We start from the raw sequence: 27,009 nt of genomic DNA on the forward strand, positions 1-27,009 counted from the left end.
TGGGCCCCTGAAATGGCAGCTGCCTGACCTGTAAGGTGGGACATGGGGATATGAGGTAACTGCGCTGGCGTTGTACACCATCGCGGTAGGCGGTCGAAGACCGAGGTGCAATTCCGCATTGGTTAACATTGGACCCTATGTGTCCCAGGAGCCAATGACGATGTACGCCGGTGGTGACGGTACGCACCGCCGCGGACGTGACCGCCATTTTCTCTCTGTTCAATCACTCAATACCTGATCTTCGACAGGAGAGGACCTACACTGCAAGTGCTGCTGTGACCTCAGTCTGGAAGAGACAATGGCTTGTGTGTCTGGGGAAAGGGCCCCTGCCCAGTACACGCTAATCTACGGTCCTCAGACAAACTGGTAAGTTCACTGTGAGCATGCTGTATGGGCAACGCCTGTGTGGAATGGGGTGGATGAAAGATAGGGAGGGTGAGAATGAGGCGTGCATGAAACGACGGTGAGTGCATGTGCGTCATGGCAAGGGTAGGGATGCGGGCCAATGACTGTGACAGTGCAGTTGGTAATTACTACTCTTTTTCCCCTGTAAAATTCCTGTAGGTCAGCGCCCACCAGAAGAAGGACATCTGGCGTGCCATCGTCAAGGACGTCCGGACCCTGGGGGTCTACCACAGACGGAGCACCCACTGCTGGAAAAGAATGGAGGACATTCGCCGCTGGGGCAAGAAGACAGCGGAGTCCCAGCTGGGGATAGCCTCCCAACGTGGGAGGGGTGCCCGTCGCACCATGACCCCCCTGATGTTCAGGATCCTGGCGGTGGCATAACCAGAGTTGGATGGGCGCATGAGGGCATCACAGCAGCCACAAGGGGGTGAGTACACTCTCATTCTGCTGATTCAGCGTGCATTGAAGGTGTCTGGGTGGGGGAGGTGAGCTGTGGGTTCCCTTAGGCCAGGGTGAGTTTGGTAGTTAAGGGCCAGATGTAGGTAGCCTTTTGCGCCTTGCAAACGGCAAAAAACGCCATTTGTGAGGCGCAAAAGGCCTCACACGATACAGAAACACATTTTGCGTGTCGGTACCGACTAGCAAAATGTGTTTCAGACTCGCAAATAGGAAGGGGTGTTCCCTTCCTATTTGCAAGTCGCACCGCGATGTAGAGTTGATTTGTGACCGCGAAAGCGGTCGCAAATCAACTCGCAGTTACCATCCACTTGAAGTGGATGGTAACTCATTCGCAAACGGGAAGGGGTCCCTATGGGACCCCTTCCCCTTTGTGAATGCTCACAAAAATATTTTTTCAGAGCAGGCAGTGGTCCTATGGAACAAAAAGGTTTCGGTATTTTTTCTATTTGCAGCTTGTTTTCCTTTCAGGAAAACGGGCTGCAAAGAGAAAAAAAAAACTGCTTTATTGAAAAGCAGTCACGGACATGGTGGTCTGCTGTCTCCAGCAGGCCACCATCCCCGTGTGTGCCTAGACTTGCTATGGGGTTGCAAACTGCGACCCACCTCATAAATATTTATGAGGTGGGTCTTTGCGACCCCATAGCGAGTCGCAGAAGGTGTCTGAGACACCTTTCTGCATCGCGAATTGCGAGTTGCAATTTGCGAGTCGCTCTGACTCGCAAATTGCAAGTCGCAATTTGTCACGTACCTACATCTGGCCCTAAGTTCCCTTCTTCAGGCAGGCCCTGTGGCACCCCACCCCACCAGTGTATAGTGCCAACTATACCTAGTCAGGCTCCTGTGACATCCATGTGTGCCATAGCCTTGTAAGCCAGGGATTGAATAGTGGACCCCAAGTGCGCGGCGTAGTGCAGGGGGCTTCTGTGTCTGTCGTGTCCGCCAACGGTAGCGGTATTGCATGCACTGAACATGTCTTTCTTCTGTCTCCCCCCCCTTTTTTTGGTCTCCCTGTTCTTGTGCGCATTAGCATCATCCGGCGGAGGAGCAGTGGCACCGAAGCAGGAGGGAGCTGCATCCCACATAGCCCTGGAGGGCAAGACTACAGACTACGAATTCACCAGTGGGACCCCTGTACCTCAGCCTATCCCAAGCACACCATCAGACCAGCATGCACACACCTCAACACACAAGGGAAACTCTGGCAAACATAAGCACCACACATCCCACAGGCACTCACGAAAGCATCACACACATGCAGACACACCAATATCCACTGCCTCCTCCTCATCTCCCCCCTCCCTCCCTGTCTCGTCTCCACTCACACCTGCATGCACTGCATCCTCAGCCACTACGTCGATCACCAGCACACACACCACCACACCCCGCTCACGTGCAGTCACTACCATTCACACATCCCCTATGTCCTCTCCCAGTGTGTCTGTGAGGCCACCTCCCAAGGTACACAAACGCAGCCATCCACCTCACGACAGCATCCAGCCCATACACCTTCACCCAAAGTCAGCAAACGTACACCTCCTACAACCACTACCTCTTCCTCCACTCCCAAACTCCCTCCAGCTACCCATCCAAGTGTTCCTAAGAAACTTTTCCTGGCCAGCCTTGACCTCTTTCCCTCACCTCCCCCACCCCTTCAGTCTCCTAGGGCCCGACTCTCCAGGTCCCAACCTAGCACCTCAGCCACAACATTGGCGGGTCCTGTGGTGCCAGTAGTCACCGGATTATGGAGTGCACCAGGCAGCAGGGCAGCCAGTGTGGCAAGGAGCCACAGCACGGACAGATTCCCACCTGTCAAGCATCAAAAGTTGGCCAGTGCCCGGCCGGAGAGGGGAAAGAAATCAGCCACCAAAGCCGCTCCCAGGGGTCCAGTTGGGAGTGTGGAGACAGCTGCGACACCATCCACGGTGGGGAAGGGGCACAGTAAACCCGACAAGTCTGGGAAGATCAGCATGGCGGACAAGACCGCCAGCCGCAGCCCCGCTGCCCAGGAGACGACCGCCAGCATCCCTGCTGCCCAGGAGACGACCGCCAGCAGCCCTGCTGCCAAAGACAGGACTGCCAGCAGCAGCCCCACTGCCAAAGACAAGACCGCCAGCAGCAGCCCCGCTGCCCAGGTGGCGACCGCCAGCAGCCCCGCTGCCAAATACAGGACCGCCAGCAGCAGCCCCGCTGCCAAAGACAGGACCACCAGCAGCAGCCCCGCTGCCCAGGAGGCGACCGCCAGCAGCCCCGCTGCCAAAGACAGGACCGCCAGCAGCTGCCCAGGACACCGCCAGCAGCTGAACCGCTGCCCAGGACACCGCCAGCAGCTGAACCGCTGCCCAGGACACCGCCACCAGCTGAACCGCTGCCCAGGACACCGCTGCCAGCAGCACCGCTGGCCAGGCCAGGACAAGACCGCCACCAGCTGAACCGCTGCCCAGGACACCGCCGCCAGCAGCACCGCAGGCCAGGACAAGACCGCCACTAGCTGAACCGCTGCCCAGGACACCGCCGCAAGCAGCACCGCAGGCCAGTGAGCGCCAATGAATCTGACGCTACTGAGTCCGCCACGGGCAGGATGAAGCACTCTGGGCACAAGGCCTCCTCCAGAACCAGTGGAGAGATACATCCACTACCTCAGTCCATGGCAGGATGAAGCACTCTTGGCACAAGGCCCCCTCCAGAACCAGTGGAGAGATACATCCACTACCTCAGTCCTTGGCAGGATGAAGCACTCTGGGCAGAAGGCCCCCTCCAGAAACCAGAGGAGAATGTTATCCACTTGAGAGGCTGTGGCTTTGCACTCCCCAGGAATGAACAGTGGGCAACCGACCCCCTGTAGAGACTTGAGAGACTGTGGATTTGCACTCCCCAGGATTGAACAGTGGGCAAACCACCCACTGTAGAGACTTGAGAGACTGTGGCTTTGCACTCCCCAGGATTGAACAGTGGGCAACCCACCCACTGTAGAGACTTGAGAGACTGTGGCTTTGCACTCCCCAGGATTGAACAGTGGGCATGGAGCCCCCTCGTGGTTCTGGTGTCGTGCACTCAACTGGCTGCGGTGCCCCCCCCTTCCCTTCCCCCTGAGGTGCCTGTTTTATTTCTAACTGATGCCCCTGCAGTGTTTTCTCCATCTTGTTTGGGTATTGGGTGTGGGCCTCACCCATGCCTTTTGGGCCCAGTGATCCATGGACTATGATGGTGGAATCCCTTGGACTTGTGTTCTTGGTGTATATAATTGTATGTAGTATAAATGTATATATTTGTAAATATTTTTGATGTATGTAATTGAATAAATCACAATTATTCGACTCATTTCCTTTTGTCCTTGCATTCTTCAAGGGGGGTTTGGGGTGTGTAACTTTTATGTATCAATATGTATTTGTGTGTGTGTTGTAGTGGGTGAGGGTGGGGGTTTTGCGTGCTGTGTGTGTGTGTCACTGTTTTTTCCCTCCCCCCTCATCTGCGTCGTGGGTGCAGTACTCACCGTTGTCTTCGCCACCGGCGTTCGTGCTCCTGGTAGAGGAGCAGGAAGATAAAGGCTGACAGAATCTGGAGCTCGGGTTCCATGGCGTCCTGATTCCTCGTGGGGTGTGTAGAGGTGAGCGTTTTCCCTTCCAATTCCTGTTTCCGCCGTGTTTTTGTTTGCGGTGAATCCGCTCCGGAAAAGGTGGTGGATTGGTGAGTTGTAATAATGTGGGCGGTACATTGCCCTCCGCCTGTCTGTTGGCAGTTACCGCTGCGGTGTATGTTTATACCGCCGTGGCAGTCTGAGTGTTAAAGTGGCTGTCTATGTTGGCGGTTTCCGCCATGGTCGTGATTCCATTTTCTTTTTCCGCCGGCCTGTTGGCGGTTTTATCGCCGCTTTAACACCGACCGCCAGGGTTGTAATGACCCCCTATGTGTTTGAACGTTTGTTATGAGTGCTGTGGTATTCAATGATTTTGCATATTTAGCCAGTTTCCTGGATAGTAGGGAACTCAATACCACTTTAGCATCCATGCAATAACTCTTTGAACTTTGTACTTTGGCCTGTACTTAATTTGATGTGGGAAGTGCGTTCTATGTACTACTACTACTACTCTATATATTTTACAAGAAACATGTTTAGGTATATCGGAATGATTTGTGCTGTTACAATTACTCTCAGAATGATTTTCACAGTCTAACAACACCCCTAAATGGTGTTGGCAAAGGTTCATCATATTTCACATTGAAACATTCAACAGAAGAATGATGCACAGTTGACAAAGTCCTTAAAGGATCTCATTTGGTTGTTAAAAGTTGCGTAATACCATCTTTCACACCTAGAGGGTGCCTTTTCAAATGACCATACACATGCACATCATTGCCCACAATGCTGCAGCCGTGCAGTTTTAATCACCTTCCGCACCAAATACTGCACTGTCCCTAAAGAACTAAATTTCTGTAAAAACACATGTAGTTATGGCCTTTTATCCCAGAGGGTGTTCACCATTATAACAATCCCTTGTTATCACCATTCAGGCCTCAAGGATTGCAGCCATGATCTTCACGCTTATAGGGTGCAGTTCCACCACCTTGAACAAAAGTTCAGGCTGGGATGAACTTTGAAAACTCATTAGAACACTCAAGGGGTTATTCTTTACAAGTCCCCTGAAACCCTGAAACTGAAAGTGGGGACATTTGATAACTTCTTGGGTGGAGGCTGGGCTCTTCCTGCAGCTCCCTCTGCACTTGGTGATCATTCTAGTGGTGATCCCGCGCTCCCGGGGTCACTACCAGGCCAGAAACTAACTATTTTTGGGCCTTTCCTCCTAACATAGTGGGCTGACCATCAGGGCATTATGGGGTGCTCCTGAAGGAGCGTGCATAGCTGATGAGTGGCTCTCCTTTGCACCGGGGAGAGCTGCTCTGTGTCCTTTCTTGTCGAGCAGCCTCATGCCACAGTGCAGTCTTCTTATGGGGTGTTCTGTCCCACCCGGATAACCCACATCAGAAACCTTCCATTGGGAAGCGATGCAGGGAGCCCACCCCGGATACTCCTGCTGGCTCCCTGCCAGACCAGCACACTCAAGTGTTGCCGTGGGAGCCAGCAGTCATCTATGGTCTGCCCGCTCCTGCAGGCAGACACCTCCTTGGCAGCTGGATGGTGGCTCAGGCCCAGGGATGGTGTCCTGGGCCCCTTCTCCTCCTCAGAAGGGGGAGAGTGATGGAGCTCCTCCACCCCGGTTATCTTCCTTGGTTCCAGGGATGGGGTTCTGGGCCCCAACCAGCGGGCTTTACGGGGAGTACAACAGTGCTCCTCAGCTTCACTTGGGCTCAGAATCCCTCCTGTATCTTCATGGGGAGTGCAACTTCAGGAATAAACAGAAATTATTAAGAGCCTTAAAATGGCAAGAAGCAAGCCCAGTACGTGAAGTACCTTAAAAGCCACGTGGAAGATATATAAAACTTTCATTTAAAAAATAAAAAATACCCCCAACTGAAAGCCTTGGACACAGTGAGCAATAGAGGTCCCTGAATGTACCGATAAATTGGCAATTAGGGCTGCAAAGGGTTTCCTACTGTGCTTGGTCCTTAGATAGCTGCTACAGAATGGCTGCATCATTTCACCACAGATTCTGATGCTATCTTCCAGTCTGAAATGGCACTTACACTTTATGGAAATTCAAGTTTGTAATGTACTTTATCGCCAAAAGTCAAATGTGGCCCCTGGCCCTGACAGAGTGGCATCATTTCTGTCCATTGTCTTTAATGCAGTTCCGTGCCCATGAAGAAATGCAATTATAGTCCTAATCTCAAAGACAGGCTCTTGCTCAGACCTAGGGAATTCCCGCCAAATTTCGCTGCTCGGCGAATCTGGGAATATATATGATAAATTACTATTTGAACACCTGCAGGATTAGGCCGAAGGTAAAAAGATTTTAGCTGACTATCAGGCTGCATTCAGAAAAGGGAGAGGCTCCGTAAAAGAGGCTCTAACTGATAAGTGCAAAATATTTTGAGTGGAAAGAAGCTCAGACGTTGTTATAGCTTCTCCATGTATTTCAGACTTGTACTATGCGTATGTTGCCCAAGGACTACCAACAAAAATATTCATTGTACATTTTCTTGACATTAGTAACTGGATGAACATGAGGTGGTTACTTTTTTTTTTAAAGTGAGAGATGGCGATCGTGGTATTTGTGAACCTAGGGCACTGCAACAACTCACTACTCATAGGACGTTTTCTCCCATCTTCTTGGTCATTATCTATGGCTCTAAGGCAAAAAATATGGAGGTGATTTTGGATTTATTATTTTTACTTCAGCCCTAAACGGAGAAGACTGAGAATAGCATTTACGGCATTCTTTCATTCCTTAAGAACATTATTAGTTCAATGCTAGTCAGTTAAAAGCAATATTAGTGAGATCAAACGTTAACTCCAGACTAAACTATACCACCATTGAGTTACCAACAAATTTTTAAAATGTAGAATCAGGCTACTAACTGAGTTTCCAAGAATAAACAGCCTTTAACAACAAAAAATAATAGTCATAATGACTTCTAATAGAAAGACAAGATCGGTTTAGGTTAATCAGTAGTATGTCAGAATTTCGTTAGCAAAAATATCGTCTGACAGATATAAAATCTTCTAAATATCATTTACATAAATATCATTCCATTGGGTGTAGATTTTTTCTTATTACCGTAATGGCTTGAAATTTTTGTAGGTGAAATTTTAAAAACAGTATTTCTGTCAAGTGCTATTTCGATTATGATATTGTGGAACCATAACCTTTAGTTGTCTCATGCTTAGTTTTCCTTTCGCTAGAGCCTCGTTCGTCACAGGGTAAATTCTGTGGAGTTGCACATGGAGTTCCTCACACAACGAAAGTTATGCTTTTAACCCAACGCTATCATAAGAAATAATTATCCATATTTAAAACAAAAGTGGCAGAGATGATGCCCCACATTTTCTGCGCCCCTCCACCAGCATCAAACGATACAATGGTTGCGCTGCATTTAACATACGGCGCACCATGGCTGTCTAGTGAACAATAGCAACAAAAATGTTTACACTATTGTGCCAATTTGCTACACTACCATCAAAAATTATGACGCTAGTGTAGGAGGTCCATAGGCTTCTATGGGAGGGTCATTTTAATGCCTGCTCTGAGCAGGCGTTAAAAATGACACCAAAAATGGTGCAGTAAAATCTGTTCAATTTCACTGCTCCACTTTTGCGGGCCTTCTAGTGTAAGAACACCTCCCTTGCATTTGTTCTACCTGGCACAGCCATAATGTGTTTCAAGGGTTTACAAAGTGGCGCAATGCATGCATTGTGCCACTTTGTAAATATGGCGTGGGTAAAAAGCCACTTTAGCTCCACCTTATCATCAAAAAATGATGCTATGGAGGTACTAAGGTGGAGCTCGGGGCTCTTAAATATGCCCCAATGTTTCAATCTACTAATTTGGTTATACAGTATCTTACCAAATGCTGTTGAAGTTGTCCTTGAAAATTCGAAGAAAGACACAATTGCCCGCATTTTGATCTGATCAGATTTATCAGGTGGTAAAACTACTTTGGTAAATAGTGTTATGAAATGGGCATCTTATAAAAAGGAGAAGTTTTACCACTGAATTTTGGGGGGGAGATTTAACCTCTTACCTGCTCATCCTCTCCTCCATCCCTGTGCCCCTCTCCCCCCCACTGAGCTCTTTTTTGGCTATTTGGGGTAGTTTCCTTAGGCCTTCATAACTTTTCGTCCACATAAGCTATCCACATCAAATTTGTGTCCTTTTTTACAACATCCTAGGGATTCTAAAGGTACCCAGAGTTTGTGGGTACCTCTGGAGGAGACCCAGAAATTAGCCAAAATAAGAGCGAAAATTCCGTTTTTTTTCTTTAGAAAAATGGGGAAAAAGGGCTGCAGAAGAAAGCATGTATTTTTTCCTGAAAATGGCATCAAAAAAGGGTGTGTGGTGCTAAAATCACCATCTTCCCAGCTTTCAGGAACAGGCAGACCTAAATCAAAAAAACACATTTTTCAACACAATTTTGGCATTTTACTGGGACATACTCCATTTTTACTATTTTTTGTGCTTTCCGGCGTCTTACAGTTAGTGACAGAAATGGGTGTGAAACTAATGCTGGATCCCAGGCAGCTAAACATTTATGAAAAGTAGACAAAACTCTGAATTCAGCAAGGGGTCACTTGTGAAGATCCTTCGAGGTTTTCCTAAAGAAAATAACTGTTAAAATAAAATATATTGAAATTGAGGCAAAAAAAGAGCCATTTCTGTCCACATTTTCTTCTATAACCTTTTCCTGCTATGGCATATTTTTTAAAGCAATATATCGTTATGTCTGCTGGACTCCTCTAGTTGCGGGGATATACAGAGCTTGTAAGTTCATCAAAAACCCTAGGTACCCAGAGCCAATAAATGAGCTGCACCATGCAAAGGGTTTTCATTGTATACCGGGTATACAGCAATTCATTTGGTGAAATATTAAGAGTCATAAATAGGTATCAAGGAAAGCTTTGTATTTCCAAAATGGGCACAAGATTAGGTATTGAAAAGCAGTGGTTATTTGCACATCTCTAAATTTCGCGGTCCCCGTACTAGCATGTGAATTACATAGCCTTCTCAAATTGACTTCTTTTTTACACACTGTCTTACATTTGGAAGGAAAAAATGTAGAGAAAGGCAAGGGACAATAACACTTCTTCTTCTATTCTGTGTCCCCCCAAGTCTCCCAATAACAATGTTACCTCACTTGCGTGGGTAGGCCTAACTCTCGCGACAGGAAACGCAACATGGACACATCACATTTTTACATTGAAATCTGATGTGTTTTTTGGAAAGTGCCTAGCTGTGGATTTTGGTCTCTAGCTCAGCCAGTACCTAGGAAAACCTATCAAATCTGTGCATTTTTGAAAACTAAACACCTAGGGGAACCCAGGATGGGGTGACTTGTGGGGATCTCACCAGGTTCTGGTACCCAGAATCCTTTGCAAACCTCAAAATGTGGCAAAAAAAACACTTTTTCCTCAAATTTCGGTCATAGAAAGTTCTGGAATCTGAGAGGATCCACAAATTTCGCCCCACCTAGTGTCTTCTGATAAAAAATAGTACCTCACTTGTGTTGGTAGGCCTAGTGCTCGTGTCAGGAATGGATCACACAACGGTCAATGTTAATCCTTACATGAGGGCAACACTGGGGTGATCCATTCCTGATGCAGGCACTAGGTACAGGCACTCAAGTGATGTAGCATTTTTATCAGGACAGGTGGGGAAACACGGGGTGGTAGAATTTTGTGAATCCCAGCATATTCCGGTAGTCTGTGCGACAGAAATGCAAGAAAAATTGAGTTTTTATTCAACATTTCACCATTACAGGGTATTCTGGGTAAGAAAATGTTCGGGGAATCCACACAAGTCACACCTCAGTGGACTCCCCTGGGTGTCTGGTTTCCAGAAATGTCTGGGTTTGGTAGGCTTCCCTCTATGGCCGCCGAGCCCTTGACCAAAAACGCAGGTGCCGCCTTACAAAACCAGGTTGTTTTGTGATAGATAATTTTGATGTCTCTACAATATGATTTGGCCGGTGGAATTTGGGGCTGAACTAAATATGGGATCTCCCAAGAGAGCACGCTCTCTGTGCTTGCCACCACATGCACCTGTTCTCTGGGTTGGGCTAACCCGCTATTGTCCCGCTGCCCACACTGTGCTTGGGAAGGGACAGCAGGACTGTCCTCATCACCTCCCTCAGAATCGCTGGAAAAGGAGCTGTCGGAAAAATCACACCCAGAGTCTGCACGATTGTCCTATCCCTCAGATGCTGTCCTCTATAACCAGAGTTAGGGCTTGAGCAGCAGTCATCCAACGAGACGCCATCTCTGCTACTGGCTAAACTCTCTCTCTAAAACAGTAGCCTACGTAGACAATCACAAAATTGCTGGTGGGTGTGTGAGTGATGTGTGCAACAGTAAAGGTCAGTCACCTTACCGTTGCTTCTTCCCTCAATCAGCACGTTCTTTCAAGGCACTCAAAAAAAAAAAAAAGATGCACTATTGCTTCACCCTGTCACATACCAATTGTCACAGTCCTTAAGCGCCTCTGGTGCCCAGTCCAACAATCATTATTGGTGCTCCCACTCCCATGACCTTCTCCTTGGATTCCCTCACTACCACCCAGCAAAAGGGCCCTTCATCCCTCAATAGCCCCCCTCGCACATGCATTTCATTTTTGTTATAGCACAGGTAATGGCTGGCTTTACTACTCCATTCAGCTATTTAAATAAAATACAGATTTGATCTTTGCAGTAGGCATATAAACCTTCTGCACTACTTTGTGGCATCAAAACTGCCACAAAAGTCAGATCCTTTTGTAGCAGAAACATTGGCCCTCAATATGTACTTGACGGTCGAGACCGCCATGCCTGCGGTGGCAGAAATTTCCGCCACCGGCATGGCGGTCTCGACCGCCACATAATGTACACAGTGTGGACCACCAAAGGCGGCTTTCCACCACTGCCAGGCTACCACCGACAGGCAGCCTGATGATGGTGGAATTCTTCATCCGACAGGGCAGTGCTCCAGATAAAGAACCCTTGTTCTGCCAGCCATTCCCTGGCGGCTTCACCCGCTAGGGAAATGCTGGTGGAAGGGGTGCTCTGGGGCCCCCCTGGGGGCCCATGCAATTGGCATGGGCAGTGCAGGGGCCCCCGTGCAGAGCTCCGTTGCACAGGTCACTGCCAGTGATCTGAGCAACGGGTGCTACTGCACCTGCCGCACAGCAGCATTGACGACGGCTCCATGTGGAGCCGTCGGCAATATCCCGGCCCAGCTGAATGTAAATTATTCAGCCGGGGGGATCTTAAGGAGGCTGGCAGTCTGTGATAAGACCGCCAGCATGAACACAGCAGGGATTCCCACCGTGTTCATAATGACCTCCATAATCACAAGAGTTACTTGACTTTTTTTATTGCTGCCTAAAAGGTACCGTTGAAATGCATCAGTTGAAGTGTGTGCATTACATTGAAGACGCAAGCTGCATGTGCAAGAGAACTGGTGGCAAATATATATATATATATATATATATGTAAAGAGATCACTTTTAAATGTGGGTGTGGTTTTCCTGGGGGCTGATCGCAGCCCACAGGGAAACCACACATGCATTGTCAAAAGTGATATCTCTTTCTCTCTCTCTCTCTCTCTCTCTATATATATATATATATTTATACATGTATATATATATATATATATATATATATATATATATATATATATATACATATCTATATATATAGCTATACAAATTTATATATATATATAGATATATGTATATATATATCTATATATAGATCTATACATATATTATATATATAGATCTATATATATATATTTTTTTATAGCTATATGGTTTCCCTGAGAGCCAAAGTTCCCCCAAAGGAAACCATATAATTATAAAAAAGTAAATTGCCCCCACAGGGGGTGGCCCTGCTCATGGGCGGCCCCACTGTCAATAAAAAAAAAAAAAACATATATACATTTTTTTAACCCCTGGGGGGGGCGCAATTGCGCACCCCCAGGGGTAATCTTATTTTTATAAAAAAAATGTATGCCGCCTGGAAGGCCAGCCTGCTTTCAGAGGGGGCCGACCCCCCCCCAAGTGAAATCACAGGTGTCTAGTAGGGTTTCCTGGCCCTCGATCGCAGCTGCTTTACAATCGAGGGCCAGGAACCCATTTCAGGAAGGCCTCGTTTGAAAGGGGAGAATCTCCACTTTCAAACAAGTCCTTCTCGAACAGTGGGGAGGCCTGTTTGGGCCCATTTTTCCCACCGGAGGCGGAAGCGGCCTTACCTCCATTTCCTGCTCCAGTGGGGAAAACAGATTGTGATGTCAGCACTCCTCGCTGCATGCTGATGTCACAAAGGGGAGGGGGGGTGGTTTGGGGGGAGATACAGAAGCTCTTCCGTGTCTCCCAATGGGTAAGTGAATAAAAAGAAATTAGCACCAGAGGATTTTTCAACCCCCTCCCTGGTGTCGGCCACTGGTTGTGACCTGCACCTGGGAAGTTAATAATGTGTCCTGGAAAGCATCATATGAACCAAAATTTTGCATTGGAAGTGTACCCTTCCCGAAAAAATACTATGTTTAGTCATACTTTTGTATATATGCAGCACACATGGAATATTTGAAAAGTGAATAGAAATAAAAACATTTCTCTTTGTTAGCACCTGCTTTGGGAGGCTTAAGTTTTTGGTGCAACGTCTTGTCTACCATTGTTTGTAGCTAGGGTCTTGCATCAAAAACAGTGTTGTTGTGTGGGAAACTCCATGTACCACCCATGAGATACCCCCTTGATGCAAATTAACAAAAAGTAGCACAACGCTCTTTTGCCTTGGTTTTAGGTCTTCTTCACACCACAAAAAAGTTTTGTGTCAGAGAGTAAGGGCCAGATTTAAGAAAAGTGGTGCTCCATCCAGGGTAGCGCCACTTTCCTTGTGCCCCTTTGCGCCCTACTAATGCCACCATGTGTGCGCCTTAACTTAGATATGGCGCACCATGGTGGTAGTTAGTGAACTAGCATAAAAATTACCATTTGGTTTTCCACTGTTACATTTCAGAAGGTTTGACCTGGTGAAATTTAACAGAGGTTGAGTTATTTAATGCATCCAATATTTATCGGATGTGTTAAAGAACACTCAACTTGTAATTCCAACATTGGCTAAGATTGTGGCAGGAGCTGTCGCCTAATTGCGAGTTCAATCCAATGCCAAATTTATCCTGGCTGCGCATAAGGTTCTGCATCCTGCTGCCCTGTCATAGAAGACACACACTGGCTTACAACAAGGGGCCACAGAGGAGAGGCGTTCCAAGCCCCAGCATCGCTTTCTGCGGCATCGGGGCGGCTGACTCCACAACTGGCCTGTACTCCAATGATCATGGCATTGCAGTGACTGCACACTTGGGACCCGGAAGCCATGCAGAAGGGGAGACTACTCACAGAGTTGTGACCCAGACACAGGGGACCTCCGCAACTGTGAGTTGGTGTTCGTGGAGGGTGCACTGCTTGAGGACGCTAAGCTGCCCCTACCCCCTTTCAACAATCAGTGCATGTGGTGTGGCCACCATTAAACACAACAATAGAAAGGCATGCTCTGCCTTTCCCCAGAGACCTGTCAGGAGCTCTCTTCTTGTGGACAAACAAGGCACAGAAGGGACCCTGAATAAGGTGTCCAGGGCCCTCACTAGCTTCTAAAATTCCAGAGGAGAGCCTATAACTGACGAGTGGTCCCTCTGCTTTGAGGAGATATAAAAGGTGCTCCAGAGCCATGAGCCTGAGCTGTGCCCACCATTGAAATACTGACTTGCCATGGCCCAATGGGCTTTTGAGGAGTGTGACATTGCTTTGTGATCATATTTTTGCTCTACCCCACAATCTGGGAAATTATCTACCTTTGAGCATCATCTCTGTGCCCTGCAGATATTCTTATACTTGTTGCTGCTAACATCCCCCACCTTTTCTTTTTAGATGATCAAGGGGTTCCCCCCCCCCATGGCTAGTCCAAAGTGGGGGATTGTGACACATGCCATCCTGTTGCACCATCCCTCTATGTTTCTGAGTGCCTATTGGAACTGTGCCCTCCCATATTACTGGGTTGGAGAAGAGTCTACCTGACATCCACTGAGCACTAGCTATGCCCCCCCTTCTTTTATTGTTGCAAAATAGTGCATAGGAGGTGCGCATGTGTACAGTTGGACTAGATTGGTGGGGACCTGATCCTAGATTTTCCCTTGTGTTGAGGAAACGAGGGAAAGGTGCTGAGTGCCTTCACACCCTTTGCGCTCCTGGCATTGTACGTGGCATGATGGTGTGTCCCAAGAATTAAAGCTGGGGGACGTTCAGCAGACTTCTGCTGGGCTCGAAGCAGAGACGTGTATGGCGGAATCGACATCCAGTTCTGGTGTGTACTGCTGGACACAAATGCCAAATTTGCCAAACTTCTTGCAGAGGTAAAAGGCCTTCAGGCGACACTAGAGCTGAAATTAGATACTTGATCATAGATATGGGTCACATGTCTGAAGAACACAGCAAGTTTAGGGCACAAGTGTCTGCACATGAGGAAACCACAATGGAGATACACCAGGTAGTCTCTGACACACAGGCAATACTGGGGGACTTAACCCCTTCTGTGCCGCGGACGTAGTGGTTACGTCCCGCGGCACAGTGCTGCTGTGCCGAGGACGTAACCACTACGTCCTCGGCACACAGCCCAGAGGGAGCGCTCTCGCTCCCTCTGTGTGCTTCCCTCCCACCCCCCAAAGTCGGGGATGGAAGGGGAAGCCCTTCCCCTTCCACCCCCAACCCCCCCACCCCCCCATAATGACGTCAGCGCGCGATCGCGTGCTGACGTCATTATGGGATCCTCACCGCACAGGAAGCCATTTGCTTCCTGTGCGGCGACGATAGAAGAGGTGAGTTCCTCTTCCCGGTGGGTGGGGGGTTGGGGCTAAAGAGGCACCGGGGAAAAGGAAAGGCTTTTCCTTTTCCCCGGTGTCTCTTTGAGCATTCCTGCTGCCCGATCGCATTGCGATCGGGCAGCAGGAATGCCCACTAGACACCAGGGATTTGTTTTCTTTATTGTTTTTTACTGTTTTTGGCACGCGGGGAGCGGCCCCTTGGGCAAGGGTCGCTCCCCTTTAGGGGGGCTATTACTACGGCCATTTCTGCCCCCCTTGGGGGCAGATTGGCTACTTTTCAGCCAGATCTGCCCCCAAGGGGGGCAGAAAACACTAGATCACCAGGGATTATTATTTTTTTTTGCATTTATGTGTTGGGGGTGCCCCCTTGGGCAAGGGGCGCCCCCCCAAGGGGGCAGAGAACTGTTGGCCTTTTCTGCCCCCCTTGGGGGCAGATCGGCCTATTTTTTTTTAGGTCCATCTGCCCCCAAGGGGGGCAGAAGCCACTTAGGCACCAGGGATTGTGTGTGTAGTGGATGGGGGGGTGCCCCCTTGGGCAAGGGTCGCTCCCCTTCGGAGGGCATGTCTTTTCGGGCCATTTCTGCCCCCCTTGAGGGCAGATTGGCTACTTTTTAGCCAGATCTGCCCCCGAGGGGGGCAGAAAAAACTAGATCACCAGGGTTTTTTATTTTGATGTGTATTTATGTGGGGGGGGTGCCCCCTTGGGCAAGGGGCGCCCCCCCAAGGGGGCAGAGAACTGTTGGCCTTTCCTGCCCCCCTTGGCGGCAAATCGGCCTATTTTTTTTAGGTCCATCTGCCCCCAAGGGGGGCAGAAGCCACTTAGGCACCAGGGATTGTGTGTGTAGTGGATGGGGGGGCGCCCCCTTGGGCAAGGGTCGCTCCCCTTTGGGGGGCATGTCTTTTAGGGCCATTTCTGCCCCCCTTGAGGGCAGATCAGCCTATTATTTTTAGGCTCGTCTGCCCCCAAGGGGGGCAGAAACTACTAGAACGCCAGGGATTTTTTTTTATTTGTTTATTTTTGTGGGGGGGCGTCCCCTTGGTCACGGGGCGCCCCCCCAAGGGGGGCATTGACCTGTTGCCCATTTCTACACCCCCTGGGGGCAGATGGGCCTATTTTCTTAGGCCCACCTGCCCCCAAGGGGGGCAGAAGCCACTTAGACACCAGGGATAGTGTGTGTGTGTGTGTGTGTTAGTGGATGGGTGGGGCCTTGGGCAAGGGTCGCCCCCCACTTTGGGGGCACATGTACCAAGGCCATTTCTGCACCCCTTGGAGACAGATCAGCCTATTATTTTTAGGCTGGTCTGCCCCCAAGGGGGGCAGAAACTACTAGAACGCCAGGGATTTTTTTTTATTTGTTTATTTTTGTGGGGGGGCGTCCCCTTGGTCACGGGGCGCCCCCCCAAGGGGGGCATTGACCTGTTGCCCATTTCTACACCCCCTGGGGACAGATGGGCCTATTTTCTTAGGCCCACCTGCCCCCAAGGGGGGCAGAAGCCACTTAGACACCAGGGATAGTGTGTGTGTGTGTGTGGGTGTGTGTGGGTGTGTGTGTGTGTGTGTGTTAGTGGATGGGTGGGGCCTTGGGCAAGGGTCGCCCCCCACTTTGGGGGCACATGTACCCAGGCCATTTCTGCACCCCTTGGAGACAGATCAGCCTATTATTTTTAGGCTGGTCTGCCCCCAAGGGGGGCAGAAACTACTAGAACGCCATGGATTTTTTTTTATTTGTTTATTTTTGTGGGGGGCGTCCCCTTGGTCACGGGGCGCCCCCCCAAGGGGGGCATTGACCTGTTGCCCATTTCTACACCCCCTGGGGGCAGATGGGCCTATTTTCTTAGGCCCACCTGCCCCCAAGGGGGGCAGAAGCCACTTAGACACCAGGGATAGTGTGTGTGTGTGTGTGTGTGTGTGTGTGTGTGTGTGTGTGTGTTAGTGGATGGGTGGGGCCTTGGGCAAGGGTCGCCCCCCACTTTGGGGGCACATGTACCCAGGCCATTTCTGCACCCCTTGGAGACAGATCAGCCTATTATTTTTAGGCTGGTCTTCCCCCAAGGGGGGCAGAAACTACTAGAACGCCAGGGATTTTTTTTTATTTGTTTATTTTTGTGGGGGGGCGTCCCCTTGGTCACGGGGCGCCCCCCCAAGGGGGGCATTGACCTGTTGCCCATTTCTACACCCCCTGGAGGCAGATGGGCCTATTTTCTTAGGCCCACCTGCCCCCAAGGGGGGCAGAAGCCACTTAGACACCAGGGATAGTGTGTGTGTGTGTGTGTGTGTTAGTGGATGGGTGGGGCCTTGGGCAAGGGTCGCCCCCTACTTTGGGGGCACATGTACCCAGGCCATTTCTGCACCCCTTGGAGACAGATCAGCCTATTATTTTTAGGCTGGTCTGCCCCCAAGGGGGGCAGAAACTACTAGAACGCCAGGGATTTTTTTTTATTTGTTTATTTTTGTGGGGGGGCCTCCCCTTGGTCACGGGGCGCCCCCCCAAGGGGGGCATTGACCTGTTGCCCATTTCTACACCCCCTGGGGGCAGATGGGCCTATTTTCTTAGGCCCACCTGCCCCCAAGGGGGGCAGAAGCCACTTAGGCACCAGGGATAGTGGTGTGTGTGTGTTTTTTTTTTTTTGTTGCTTTATTTTTTTTAGGGCTGTCCCCTTTGGCAAGGGTCGCTCTCCATGGGGACACACTACTAAAGGTATTTTCTGGCTTCCTTGGGGTAGACAGGTCTATTTTATTAGTAGGCCCATCTCCCCCATGGCAGAATCCACTTAGGCACCAATTTCTAAATGTTTGATGGTGGGGTGTTTGTCAACAGAAGAAGTCTTTGCATTTGTGATAAAAAATGTTTTCCTCCTTTTTGTTCTAGTTCAAAGCTTTTGCTTTATTTGCTGTGGCTCCTTGCGGTTTTGGCGGTGGTTGACCTGCAGTTTGCACAGTTGCATGTTTTAGGTAAGTAAAAACAATTTACTCCAAAGGAGTATTGTTGCCATGCATGAATGACATGTTTGTAGGGGGTGTACTAAATGCAGGATTGTGTGTGAAATTGTCCTTAGGTTTGTGCACAATGATATTTGTTTTGTCTTATTTCTAATTTGCCTTTCTTTCTTTATTTTTAGTGGGATATCATTGGTGATTGCTGTGTAGTTGCTGGTGAATCAAGCTTTTTCAGGCAAGTGAGCGGTATAGTTTTTGAGTTTATAACTCTTACTAACAAAGCTACACTTTGTCACTTGTCTTACACAGTGCTGGTTGTTGGTGGTGAATTTGTCCAGTTAATTTTAGCAGGAGATATCATGGCTAGCCGCAGGATGACCGCTCAGCAGGTGGTTGGTATGCTTTTTGAGTCACAGTCTGATCATGACTATGAGACAGACTCTGCATCTGAGGCAGAGGAGGAAGTCAGAGATTCTGGCAGTGATGTTTCTCTTGGAGGGGAATCTTCTGATGATGAAGCCACACTCAGTGCAGATGAAGGGCCTGTTGTAGAGGAGGACATTGATGTGCCAATAGTGCAGCAACCTGGGGCTGAAAGGTTTCCCGTTATAAGACCTGATGTCTGGGTTGCCCCAAACATGCAGCAGCCAGAGTTGCCTGCCTTTACTGGTCTCCCGGGGTGTAACGCCAATACAGAGAACTTTATGCCTATCAATTTTTTTGAGTTATTCATGGATGATGTGTTTTTGGAAGAGATTGTTGAGCAGACTAATTTGTATGCGGAGCAGCATTTGAGGGACAACGCTGCTAGACTTAGGCCACACTCTAGAGCTGCCCAGTGGATTCCCACTAATTTGGAGGAGTTAAAAAAGTTTTTGGGTTTGACTTTTTTGATGGGGTTGATAAGGAAGCCGTCACTGGCTTCTTATTGGTCTACTAGTCCCTTGATGGCAACAGCTATATTTCCAGCGACCATGAGTCGTAATCGGAATTTGCTTCTTCTTAGGATGCTGCATTTTGTTGACAATGCATTAGCCTTGCCACGAGATCACCCAGATCCTGACCGTCTTTTTAAGATTAGGCCTGTCCTTGATCATTTTGTAGATCGGTTTTCGGAGGTCTATGTTCCAGGCAAAGAGTTAAGTGTGGACGAGTCTTTGGTCCTCTTCAAGGGTCGTTTGGTTTTTAGGCAGTACATTCCTAGCAAAAGGGCACGATATGGAATTAAATTGTATATGCTGTCTGAAAGTAGGACAGGATATGTGTATAGTTTCCGTGTGTACACTGGTAGGGATTCCAATATTGACCCCCCTGGTTGTCCTCCCACTTTTGGAGTTACTGAGAAAATTGTGTGGGATCTTGGTAGACGACTGTTCAACAAAGGTCACCATTTGTATGTAGATAACTTCTACACTGGTGTGCAATTGTTCAAGGAATTGTTTTGAGTGGACACAGTTGCTTGTGGCACAATCCGTTCTAACCGGAAAGGCTATCCAAGGGAGCTTGTCTGTAAAAAACTTGAGAGAGGACAGTGCTGTGCCTTGCGGAACGAGGAGCTGCTAGCTTTGAAATTTTCAGATAAGAGGGATGTCTACATGCTAAGTACCATCCATGATGAGAGTACTTCCCCTGTGACTGTTTGGGGTCAGGTTGCTGAAGTGCGCAAACCTGTGTGCATTTTAGGTTATAATAAGCACATGGGAGGTGTAGATAGAGTTGACCAGAGGTTGGAACCTTATACTGCTATTCGTAAGTCTTACGTTTGGTATAAGAAGTTAGCACTTCACCTCTTCCACTTAGCAACCTTCAATGCTTTTATTGTGTTTAGGGATAGGTCTCCAGAGTCAAAGATGACATTTGTGAAATTTCAGGAGTCAGTGATAGAGAGCCTTATTGTGGTGGAACAGGCCAGAGTTCCTAGAGAAGCAGTGGTGGAGGATGTGGCTAGATTGAAAGATCGCCACTTTGCTGAGCACATTCCTCCCACACCAAAAAAAGACTTTCCAGCTAAGAAATGTAGAGTGTGTTTTCGAAGAGGTATCCGGAGGGAGTCTCGAATGTACTGCCCGGATTGTCCTTCAAAGCCTGGGCTGTGTGTCGGTGCTTGTTTTAAGAATTACCACACCCAGAAGAATTTCTGGGAACAACCATGAGTGTAAACTCATGTCTGTTTTGTATTTTCATGTGTTTAGTTTCATGGTTAGCATTTCTGTCATGTTCTTAGTTAGAGCTTTTGTGTTTGTAGTTTTGTAATTCTTTCTACTTAGTTAGGGGTTCCTCTATTAAAAAAAAAAGTGGGGCTTGGCTGAGAGTGTACATATTGACTTGCTGTTGGCTACTGCAACACACTGCCAGCCAAACACCAGTCCACACACTCCCATCAGCTGGTGTGATTGTTGTATCAGGCATGTGGGCGTATGTAAGTGATGGGCCCTTGAGTGGCGCTGTCTGTCGATGTGAGTGTTGTAATGTGCTGGGCCCGTGGCTGGCGGTGTGAATGGCCTTGTGTGTGTCATGTATGAAAGTTGTGTGAATGGACTGTAAAGCGGTTGGTGCCTTGTCGCGGCTTTACAGCTCACGAGCTGTGAGTCATTGGTTCAGTTTTTTGCCTTTCAGTTACTAACAGTGCATTTCATTTTTGTGAAAGCTCTTGTTAGTAAAATTTGATCCACTGAACCATCACTCACCCTAGTGCCAAATCCAACCAGTATGTGTGGTAAAAATGACAAAACCTGCTCCGCTGTAATCAGGCGTCGCAGCACACCTGTGACACGCTAGGTGCCTCAGGTGGGACCCCGATGATGAAGCATGCCACCAACTTGGTTGGTGGGTGAGGGGTCTTTTTCACATAACCTAACTGTGTTTCTTTTCAAAATTTTAGTGTTTGGCACATCACGGACGTATGTGGGCACATCAAAACGATATATTACAAAACTACCTGTGTTTGGGGGGGAGAGGGCACCTATGTTTTTGGTCCTGTGTGTGGCCTTCATCTGGGGAAGCCTACCAAACCCAGACATTTTATAAAACTAGACACCCCAAGGAGTCCAGGGAGGTGTGGCTTGCGTGGATCCCCCAACATTTTCTTACCCAGACTCCTCTGTAAACCTCAATGTGCTTAAAAAAAGCATATTTTCCTGACTTTTCTTCGTAGGATCACCACTCCAGCACAAAATTCATACTCCCCAGTGTTCCCCTCAGCCTCCCAAGTAAAATTACACCTCACTTATGTGGGTCCCCAAAGCAGAGTCAGTCTAAAGATGTATAAAAGATTATGTCCTTATAAACTTGCTGTGCTATCCCCTCTATCTCTACAAGTTTTGGGCCTTATTCTGTTGCAGGCACCTGGCCCACCCACACAAGTGAGGTATCATTTTTATCGGGAGACTTGGGGGAACGCTGGGTGGAAGGAAATTTGTGGCTCCACTCAGATTCCAGAACTTTCTGTCACCGAAATGTATGGAGAATGTGTTTTTTTAGACAGAATTTGAGGTTTGCAGAGGATTCTGGGTAACATAACCTGGTCCGAGCCACACAAGTCACCCCATCTTGGATTCCCCTAGGTCTCTAGTTTTCAGAAATGCACAGGTTTGGTAGGTTACCCTAGGTGCCGGCTGAGCTAGAGGCCAAAATCTACAGGTAGGCACTGTTTTCAATGAAAAAATGTGATGTGTCCACGTTGTGCTTTGGGGCGTTTCCTGTCGCGGGCGCTAGTCCTACCCACACAAGTGATGTATCATTTTTATCGGGAGACGTGGGGGAACGCTGGGTGGAAGGAAAATCGTGGCTCCTCTCAGATTCCAGAACTTTCTGCCACAGAAATGTGAGGTACATGTGTTTTTTTAGCCAAATTTTGAGGTTTGCAAAGGATTCTGGGTAACAGAACCTGGTCCGAGCCACACAAGTCACCCCATCTTGGATTCCCCTAGGTCTCTAGTTTTCAGAAATGCACAGGTTTGGTAGGTTTCCCTAGGTGGCGGCTGAGCTACAGGCCAAAATCTACAGGTAGGCACTTTGCAAAAAACACCTCTGTTTTCCTTCACCAATTTGGCTGTGTCCACGTTGCGCTTTGGGGCGTTTCCTGTCGCGGGCGCTAGGCCTACCCACACAAGTGAGGTATCATTTTTATCGGGAGACGTGGGGGAACGCTGGGTGGAAGGAAATTCGTGGCTCCTCTCAGATTCCAGAACTTTCTGCCACAGAAATGTGAGGAACATGTGTTTTTTTAGCCACATTTTGAGGTTTGCAAAGGATTCTGGGTAACAGAACCTGGTCCGAGCCACACAAGTCACCCCATCTTGGATTCCCCTAGGTCTCTAGTTTTCAGAAATGCACAGGTTTGGTAGGTTTCCCTAGGTGGCGGCTGAGCTACAGGCCAAAATCTACAGGTAGGCACTTTGCAAAAAACACCTCTGTTTTCCTTCACCAATTTGGCTGTGTCCACGTTGCTCTTTGGGGCGTTTCCTGTCGCGGGCGCTAGGCCTACCCACACAAGTGAGGTATCATTTTTATCGGGAGACGTGGGGGAACGCTGGGTGGAAGGAAATTCGTGGCTCCTCTCAGATTCCAGAACTTTCTGCCACAGAAATGTGAGGAACATGTGTTTTTTTAGCCACATTTTGAGGTTTGCAAAGGATTCTGGGTAACAGAACCTGGTCCGAGCCACACAAGTCACCCCATCTTGGATTCCCCTAGGTCTCTAGTTTTCAGAAATGCACAGGTGTGGTAGGTTTCCCTAGGTGGCGGCTGAGCTACAGGCCAAAATCTACAGGTAGACACTTTGCAAAAAACACCTCTGTTTTCCTTCACCAATTTGGCTGTGTCCACGTTGCGCTTTGGGGCGTTTCCTGTCGCGGGCGCTAGGCCTACCCACACAAGTGAGGTATCATTTTTATCGGGAGACGTGGGGGAACGCTGGGTGGAAGGAAATTCGTGGCTCCTCTCAGATTCCAGAACTTTCTGCCACAGAAATGTGAGGAACATGTGTTTTTTTTAGCCAAATTTAGAGGTTTGCAAAGGATTCTGGGTAACGGAACCTGGTCCGAGCCACACAAGTCACCCCATCTTGGATTCCCCTAGGTCTCTAGTTTTCAGAAATGCACAGGTTTGGTAGGTTTCCCTAGGTGGCGGCTGAGCTACAGGCCAAAATCTACAGGTAGGCACTTTGCAAAAAACACCTCTGTTTTCCTTCACCAATTTGGCTGTGTCCACGTTGCGCTTTGGGGCGTTTCCTGTCGCGGGCGCTAGGCCTACCCACACAAGTGAGGTATCATTTTTATCGGGAGACGTGGGGGAACGCTGGGTGGAAGGAAATTCGTGGCTCCTCTCAGATTCCAGAACTTTCTGCCACAGAAATGTGAGGAACATGTGTTTTTTTTAGCCAAATTTTGAGGTTTGCAAAGGATTCTGGGTAACAGAACCTGGTCCGAGCCACACAAGTCACCCCATCTTGGATTCCCCTAGGTCTCTAGTTTTCAGAAATGCACAGGTTTGGTAGGTTTCCCTAGGTGGCGGCTGAGCTACAGGCCAAAATCTACAGGTAGGCACTTTGCAAAAAACACCTCTGTTTTCCTTCACCAATTTGGCTGTGTCCACGTTGCGCTTTGGGGCGTTTCCTGTCGCGGGCGCTAGGCCTACCCACACAAGGGAGGTATCATTTTTATCGGGAGACGTGGGGGAACGCTGGGTGGAAGGAAATTCGTGGCTCCTCTCAGATTCCAGAACTTTCTGCCACAGAAATGTGAGGAACATGTGTTTTTTTAGCCACATTTTGAGGTTTGCAAAGGATTCTGGGTAACAGAACCTGGTCCGAGCCACAGAAGTCACCCCATCTTGGATTCCCCTAGGTCTCTAGTTTTCAGAAATGCACAGGTTTGGTAGGTTTCCCTAGGTGGCGGCTGAGCTACAGGCCAAAATCTACAGGTAGGCACTTTGCAAAAAACACCTCTGTTTTCCTTCACCAATTTGGCTGTGTCCACGTTGCGCTTTGGGGCGTTTCCTGTCGCGGGCGCTAGGCCTACCCACACAAGTGAGGTATCATTTTTATCGGGAGACGTGGGGGTACGCTGGGTGGAAGGAAATTCGTGGCTCCTCTCAGATTCCAGAACTTTCTGCCACAGAAATGTGAGGTACATGTGTTTTTTTAGCCAAATTTTGAGGTTTGCAAAGGATTCTGGGTAACAGAACCTGGTCCGAGCCACACAAGTCACCCCATCTTGGATTCCCCTAGGTCTCTAGTTTTCAGAAATGCACAGGTTTGGTAGGTTTCCCTAGGTGGCGGCTGAGCTACAGGCCAAAATCTACAGGTAGGCACTTTGCAAAAAACACCTCTGTTTTCCTTCACCAATTTGGCTGTGTCCACGTTGCACTTTGGGGCGTTTCCTGTCGCGGGCGCTAGGCCTACCCACACAAGTGAGGTATCATTTTTATCGGGAGACGTGGGGGAACGCTGGGTGGAAGGAAATTCGTGGCTCCTCTCAGATTCCAGAACTTTCTGCCACAGAAATGTGAGGAACATGTGTTTTTTTAGCCAAATTTTGAGGTTTGCAAAGGATTCTGGGTAACAGAACCTGGTCCGAGCCACACAAGTCACCCCATCTTGGATTCCCCTAGGTCTCTAGTTTTCAGAAATGCACAGGTTTGGTAGGTTTCCCTAGGTGGCGGCTGAGCTACAGGCCAAAATCTACAGGTAGGCACTTTGCAAAAAACACCTCTGTTTTCCTTCACCAATTTGGCTGTGTCCACGTTGCGCTTTGGGGCGTTTCCTGTCGCGGGCGCTAGGCCTACCCACACAAGTGAGGTATCATTTTTATCGGGAGACGTGGGGGAACGCTGGGTGGAAGGAAATTCGTGGCTCCTTTCAGATTCCAGAACTTTCTGCCACAGAAATGTGAGGAACATGTGTTTTTTTAGCCACATTTTGAGGTTTGCAAAGGATTCTGGGTAACAGAACCTGGTCCGAGCCACACAAGTCACCCCATCTTGGATTCCCCTAGGTCTCTAGTTTTCAGAAATGCACAGGTTTGGTAGGTTTCCCTAGGTGGCGGCTGAGCTACAGGCCAAAATCTACAGGTAGGCACTTTGCAAAAAACACCTCTGTTTTCCTTCACCAATTTGGCTGTGTCCACGTTGCGCTTTGGGGCGTTTCCTGTCGCGGGCGTTAGGCCTACCCACACAAGTGAGGTATCATTTTTATCGGGAGACGTGGGGGAACGCTGGGTGGAAGGAAATTCGTGGCTCCTCTCAGATTCCAGAACTTTCTGCCACAGAAATGTGAGGAACATGTGTTTTTTTTAGCCAAATTTTGAGGTTTGCAAAGGATTCTGGGTAACAGAACCTGGTCCGAGCCACACAAGTCACCCCATCTTGGATTCCCCTAGGTCTCTAGTTTTCAGAAATGCACAGGTTTGGTAGGTTTCCCTAGGTGGCGGCTGAGCTACAGGCCAAAATCTACAGGTAGGCACTTTGCAAAAAACACCTCTGGTTTCCTTCACCAATTTGGCTGTGTCCACGTTGCGCTTTGGGGCGTTTCCTGTCGCGGGCGCTAGGCCTACCCACACAAGTGAGTTATCATTTTTATCGGGAGACGTGGGGGAACGCTGGGTGGAAGGAAATTCGTGGCTCCTCTCAGATTCCAGAACTTTCTGCCACAGAAATGTGAGGAACATGTGTTTTTTTAGCCACATTTTGAGGTTTGCAAAGGATTCTGGGTAACAGAACCTGGTCCGAGCCACACAAATCACCCCATCTTGGATTCCCCTAGGTCTCTAGTTTTCAGAAATGCACAGGTTTGGTAGGTTTCCCTAGGGGGCGGCTGAGCTACAGGCCAAAATCTACAGGTAGGCACTTTGCAAAAAACACCTCTGTTTTCCTTCACCAATTTGGCTGTGTCCACGTTGCGCTTTGGGGCGTTTCCTGTCGCGGGCGCTAGGCCTACCCACACAAGTGAGGTATCATTTTTATCGGGAGACGTGGGGGAACGCTGGGTGGAAGGAAATTCGTGGCTCCTCTCAGATTCCAGAACTTTCTGACACAGAAATGTGAGGAACATGTGTTTTTTTTAGCCAAATTTTGAGGTTTGCAAAGGATTCTGGGTAACAGAACCTGGTCCGAGCCACACAAGTCACCCCATCTTGGATTCCCCTAGGTCTCTAGTTTTCAGAAATGCACAGGTTTGGTAGGTTTCCCTAGGTGGCGGCTGAGCTACAGGCCAAAATCTACAGGTAGGCACTTTGCAAAAAACACCTCTGTTTTCCTTCACCAATTTGGCTGTGTCCACGTTGCGCTTTGGGGCGTTTCCTGTCGCGGGCGCTAGGCCTACCCACACAAGTGAGGTATCATTTTTATCGGGAGACGTGGGGGAACGCTGGGTGGAAGGAAATTCGTGGCTCCTCTCAGATTCCAGAACTTTCTGCCACAGAAATGTGAGGAACATGTGTTTTTTTAGCAACATTTTGAGGTTTGCAAAGGATTCTGGGTAACAGAACCTGGTCCGAGCCACACAAGTCACCCCATCTTGGATTCCCCTAGGTCTCTAGTTTTCAGAAATGCACAGGTTTGGTAGGTTTCCCTAGGTGGCGGCTGAGCTACAGGCCAAAATCTACAGGTAGGCACTTTGCAAAAAACACCTCTGTTTTCCTTCACCAATTTGGCTGTGTCCACGTTGCGCTTTGGGGCGTTTCCTGTCGCGGGCGTTAGGCCTACCCACACAAGTGAGGTATCATTTTTATCGGGAGACGTGGGG

The 27,009-nt window shown here is 48.7% G+C and overlaps 1 protein-coding gene across 5 annotated transcripts in view; it reads right to left on the reverse strand.

The window, feature by feature from the left end:
* Nucleotides 1-27,009, reverse strand: part of KCNH7 (potassium voltage-gated channel subfamily H member 7) — a 1,745,544-nt gene that overhangs the window by 965,261 nt on the left and 753,274 nt on the right. The window lies entirely within an intron of this gene.

This window comes from Pleurodeles waltl, chromosome 3_1, assembly GCF_031143425.1.
Source record: "Pleurodeles waltl isolate 20211129_DDA chromosome 3_1, aPleWal1.hap1.20221129, whole genome shotgun sequence".
NCBI lineage: Eukaryota > Metazoa > Chordata > Amphibia > Caudata > Salamandridae > Pleurodeles > Pleurodeles waltl.